General features: G+C 37.1%; 1 protein-coding gene and 1 pseudogene across 1 annotated transcript in view; both read right to left on the bottom strand.

Moving 5' to 3' along the window:
* LOC144240619 (ectodysplasin-A) overlaps positions 1–6,203 on the bottom strand; it is a 130,154-nt gene that overhangs the window by 102,140 nt on the left and 21,811 nt on the right. The window lies entirely within an intron of this gene.
* Positions 127–1,420, bottom strand: LOC144240623 (keratin, type I cytoskeletal 18 pseudogene; annotated as a pseudogene).

Genomic DNA, 6,203 nt, shown 5'->3' with positions numbered 1-6,203 from the left:
CATTAAAAAAAAAAAAAAAGAAAAAAATAAATAAGCATAGACCTGAAATTGTAAAGATTTCTTACTAGAAGAAATCTTAGGGAAATTATTTTTTAATCTATGAACTTTTTATTGGTCTTCTGCTCCCTAAAGGATACACTGATTCTGCTGCCTCAAAGCCTCAAAACTGATGTCATTGGTCTCAGACACGCCTTTGCCCACCACAATCTTGCAGGTGGTGGTCTTTTGGATGGTATGCATGGAATTGCTGCTGTCTAGGGTATCACCAAGATTGAAATCCTTTCAGCAGGTTGATAGTAGGTGGTGATTTCAGTCTCCAGTTTGGCCTTGATATTCAGCAGGGTCTGGTGCTGCCTCTCTAATCAGGTCTGGGACAGCTCTGACTTCAGGTGCAGCAGGAGTACACTGAGCTGCTCCATCTGCACAGTGAGTGGCCCTCCACTTCCTTCAGTTGTTCTCCAAGCTGGCCTTCAGATTTCTCATGGAGTCCAGGGTGATCTTCAAGAAGTGAGTCATACATATCAGCTCCAGGAGCATCATCTCAGCCACTCCTACTTCAGCAGTCTGTGAGGTGATCACTGTGGTGCTCTCCTCAATCTTTTGGGACCAAGATGGTACTTGTCCTGCTCCTTTCAGTTCTTCTGAGCCAGCTTGTCTTACTGGGCCTGGATGTTCACCATGGTCTTGCTGAGGTTCTGAGATTTGGGGGCATCCGACTCCACGGCCAACCTAGAGTTGCCAATCTGATTTTGTAGACCCTTTACTTCTGCCTCATAGTTCTTCAGGAAGAGCAGCTCCTTCCTGAGAGTCTCAATTTCCATCTCCAGCTGCAGCTGAGTGACATTGGTGTCTTCAATGACCTCGCAAAGCCCATGGATATCATTCTCCAAAGACTGGTGCATGGCCAGCTCTGTTTCATACTTGAGTCTAAAGTCATCAGTAGCAAGACAGGCATTGTCAGTCTTCAGAAAAATGCAGGCAATGTCCACAGAATTTGCATAGATCTGAGCCCTCAGTTCATGGATGATCTTGAGGTGATGCCCCAATTCTCTAACCTGGGGTCCCTTCTTCTCCAGGTGTTCCCAGATTTTGGTATCTAATTTCTGATTATCAGCCTCCAGTCTCTTCACTCTCTCCAAGTAGGAGAATGGGTGGTCATTCAGGTCTTTCACGGTTTCCTTCTCACCATGGATATCGCCTATGCACACCAGTCATCTCTGTAGTCAGGCCCTCAGACCTCCAGACCTCCAGCTGCCCTGTAAACTGGTGGAGCAGGACACAGAGATCCAGAAGCCTGAGCCCCTGGTGCCTCATAAATGTTGGCCACACTGCTGACAGGCCAGACCTGATGGTTGGGCAACTGCATGGAGCATAGGGACCAATAGTTGGAAAAAAAGGTAGAGTGAGTGGTGAAGTTCATGCTGTTCATGGAGGAAGACAAGATGCCAGGGCTCAGGCTCAGGCTGCTAAGAAAAAGCATCTTGACATTGGCCCAGGCAATAATTTTTTGGATATGATCTTAAAAGTACAGGTGGCAAAGCAAAAACAGACAAGTGGAATTGCATCAAATTAAAAAGCTTCTGCACAGCAAAGGAAATAATCAACAGAGTGAAGAGAAAACCTATGAAATGGGGGGAAATATACATCTGGGTAGGGGTTAGTATCCAAAATATATAAGGAATTCAAACAACCCAATAGCAAATAATAATAAAAAATAATAAACTGATTTAAAAATGGGCAAAGGACCTGAATAGACAGTTTTCCAAAAAAGACCAACACATGGCCAACAGATTATATAAAAAGATGTTCAACATCACTAATCACCAGGGAAATGCAAATCAAAACCACAATAAGATGTTACCTCACACCTGTTAGGAAGGCTATAATCAAAAAGATAAGAGACAACAAGTGTTTGTTAGCACGTGGAGAAAAGGGAACCTTTGTGTAATGTTGGTAGGAATGTAAATCAGTACAACCACTATGGAAAACAGATTCCTCAAAAATTAAAAATAGAAATACCGTGTAATTCAGCAATCTTACTTCTGGGTGTATATACAAAGAAAATGAAATCAGTATCATGAAGAGATATCTACATTCTCATGTTTGTTGCAGCATTAGTCATAATAGCCAACATACGGAAACAAACTAAGTATCAAATAAATGGAAAAAGCAAATGTGATCTCACCTCCCATGTGATGGAATATTAGTCAGCTTTAAAAAAGAGGGAAATCAGGGCACCTGGGTGGCTCAGTCAGTTAAGCATCCAACTTCAGCTTAGGTCATGATCTCATGGTTCGTGGGTTCAAGCCCCATGTCAGACTCTGTGCTGACAGCTAGCTCAGAGCCTGGAGCCTGTCTTCAGATTCTATGACTCCCTCTCTCTCTGACCCTCCTCTGCTCATGCTGTATCTCTCTCTCTCTCAAAAATAAATAAAACATTGAAAAATTTTAAAAAATAAAAATAAATAAAAAAGAGGGAAATCCTGACAATTACATGGATGAACCTGGAAGTTATTAACCTAAGTTGAATAAGCCAGATACAGAAAGACAAATACTGCATGATATTACTTATATGTAGAATCTAAACAAATTAAACTCATAAGCAGAATAAAATGGTCAGAGGAGCTGGGTGTTAAGGGAAATGAAGAGGTATTGGTCAAAGTATACAAAATTTCAGTTATGGAGGATGAAAACTGCATAGCATGATGACTATAGTTAATATTACTGCATATACTATGCTTGAAAATTGCTGCGTAGATATTAAGTGTTCTCATCACAAAAAAGAGGAAACTATGTGAGATGATGAAAATGTTAGTTTGTGTTAATTATTTCACAATGTATGTGTATATCAAAATATCACATTGTATACAATTAAATATATACAATTTTTCATTTGCCAATTATATCTCACTAAAGCTGGAAGAAAACAATGTATATTCTTTCCACAAATATGTGGATTTTGCCACCTTCTAATTAGCATAGGATGTTATTATATTATAAAATTATTGCTAATGTATATGGGTGATGGGTAGAAAAAAATCATATCATACATGCTTTATNTTTGTGAGCTTGAGCCCTCCCTTGGGCTCTCTGCTGCCAGTGCAGAGCCCACTTCCATCCTCTCTCCTTTTCTCTCTCAAAAGTAAAACATTAACAAAATAAAAAATTCAGAAATAAAAATAAATTTTAAAAATAATAAGTAAAAAATCAAAAGATATAGAAATATGAAGATTAAGTTAATTTTCCCTTCACTGCAAATTTAAACACTCAGTTTTCTTCCCTCAAGCAACCAGTTACCAGTTATAGATTTATCATAATTTATTTCATCATTTCCTAAATAATGGACATTAACATTATTTCGATCTTCTGCTATTTCAAATAGTACAGCAAAGAATATCACTGTTGATAAATGATTTCCACATGTGAATATTTCTAGAAGTAAAAGTGGAATTGTTGGATCAGAGTATATGCATTTAGCATTTGAAAATATTTTCCATATAAACTGTTCTTGACATTGATCCTGTGCTACCTCATTGCCTTTAGGATGATTTCTATGCTCCAAAAAATGGATCCCAAGTCCCTGTATGATGTGTGCCTTGTTGGCCAGCTCATTTGTCACTTCCCCTTTAGAAATCTATACTAACCATACAAACTTGTTTCGGTTCCTCAAATGAACCAAGCTCCTCTTACTCTAAGTCTCCCTTGTTTACCCTTCCCTCAAACCTTCACTTGGCTAACTCTTTAGCATTAGTCAGGTTGCAGCTCAGATGTTACCCCCATTAGGAGAACTTCCTTGGCCTCCCAGGTATAGATCAGATACTGATGTGTCCCATAGCCCTCTGTTTTTACCCTATTATATCTTACTATAGTGTGTTGAAATCATCCAACTGTGAGCTTGATGAGGGGTAGGGTCTTGCTCAAATCTGTGTCCCTAGTTGTCCAAAGAGAGATCAATAAACATTTATTAAACAACTAGTTAGTACTCAATAATAACTTATTTGAATGAATGAAGGAGGAAAAAAGGGCTAGTAGCTTCTCCCTTGTGAGACAAAAGAGGCCATTCAGGTTTAGGAGTAGAATCTAGAGTAAGGCAGTGTTGCATAAGTAATCCACTACAAATTCAACAGGCACCATCTGTCTACACATCTACATGGGTCTGTGATATTTTGAGAAGCCATACAAAGGGGGCTGACAGTTTAACACTCACCCAATAGATTAATCTTCTTATAGCCTTCATTTCTTAAAACCATATGCATGTTCTTAATCCTTACTGAGTCTCTTTATGGATGCTAATTAAAAGGCTCATTTCACTGTCCAAACTGAAACCCTGAATATTTAATCATGTAAACATATCTAATTTGCTAAAACCACCCTAGACATTATCCTTATATTATAGAAATCAGAAATAGTTAGGAGCAAATTATAAGAGAATTAGAAGGAAACAATTATATCACCTACTCTAATAAACATTTTTTTCTTACCCTAATACATCTGAGGGAAATGATATGATCTCATCAGTAACAGTACTATCTCAGTATAATGTTCTTAATGGGGTGCAGAGTGGTCAAAATTTCCAGGGATGTGCATACCTTGACAAAACCTCCTTAAATGATTTTGAATTTCTTACACCAGAGTTGGGAGACACTGATTCTAGTTTAAACTTTAGAAAAAACTATGATCAGAGAAGTAAAGACTTACCCAAGATCATAATGCTATTATAATTACTAATAGCAGAACTGGGACTATAATCTGGATTTCCTGACTTAAAGTTCATTATTTTTCATAATATTTAGAAACAAATAACTATATGGAATTTAAGACAGAGTGAGGCAGACCAGAAATACCTTAGGCGAACCTCAGGTCAAGTGGGACTCTGACCTCTTTTAAGCAAGATATTCCTCAAAGATATCTTACCTTTACAGTATTTTCTAGTGGGAGGCAGGCATGTTCACATTTTACCTTACATCATGCTGAATTGCTTATGCTTGTTATAGGAGTATTTATTACCTTTTAATTTAAAAATTTCATAAATATTTTTAAGCAGTCCAATCTTTAACTAACTTTTACACCCAGTTCACTTTAGGACTTAGGTACTGAGGACAGGAATTTGGGAATTATACCAACTGTAGAGGCTGGTACAATGTCTTACAAATAGTTGGTATTCTAAAAATGCTTGTCTACTGAGTATCGGTGGTGAAAGCTTATTGAGATCATCTACTGCAGAGCTAGTCCCATAAATGAAATTATATCTTTAAAGGGCAATTAAGAGTATGAGCAAGCTAAGACATTTTAGCTTAGCTTATTTGATATAAAGCCATTTTCCAGAGGGTTCCTCTGTGGGCACTTAGACTGTGGGCTTTCATGACGAGTAGACTACCTTGGGGACTCTACATCTGAAATCAACAATCCTTTGCAAGTCTACACACATGGTAAACCCTCAAAAGCTTTAATTTAGTCTTGTGAACAAGCCCTTGTAAGCTCTCAAAATTATTTTAGTCTCTCTCATTTGATAATAGCACAGTGATGGCTCACTGAAAAGCAATCAATTTAAGAGCAATACTAGAATGAGGACACTTATTAATTCTAGCTAACATTTGTATAGGTACAAAGTCTGTTTCTTTGAGGCCATAGCCTTTCATGTTCATCTGTATCAATTTAATAGTAGCTATGCCCTATTCCATTATTATTTTTAAGAAACAAAGGAAAAAGGATATATTTCAATGTTGTTTCTCCACTTTACTCTTTTATAATAGCAAAAAACAAAAAACGTTTTTGATCTGTCAAATAGTAAACTACAAAGAGAGATACTGACAAAAAGGGACACATATATTCAGCCAGCCAGACAGTAAGAGAATGACACAGAACTGTACATATGTGACCATGTCTTATTATGAGGTAGGCCATAGTTTGAGGCTTGGAGTCTTCTTCCAATGGGCTTGAATACAATCAGTGAGCATAACAAAAGACAATCTGCTTGAAAGAGAGTATCTTTGCAAAAATTATAATTTGCAAAAATTATAATGTCTTATTTATACTTAGTCAAAGGTTAAGAAGCTATAAATAATGGGTTATCTATAAATTAATGAATGTGTGTCTAAAATACCTAGAATATCATGCTATTATATTTGTTTTCCAGAGAGAATATAGTAATAGCAGTTAATAATTTTGAAAACATTTTTGCATACATTAACACTTTTGATTAC

Source organism: Crocuta crocuta, unplaced genomic scaffold (assembly GCF_008692635.1).
Source record: "Crocuta crocuta isolate KB4526 unplaced genomic scaffold, BGI_CrCroc_1.0 scaffold394, whole genome shotgun sequence".
Lineage (NCBI taxonomy): Eukaryota > Metazoa > Chordata > Mammalia > Carnivora > Hyaenidae > Crocuta > Crocuta crocuta.
Note: the sequence above shows the minus strand (reverse complement) of the source record. Positions and strands in the feature narration are given on the sequence as shown.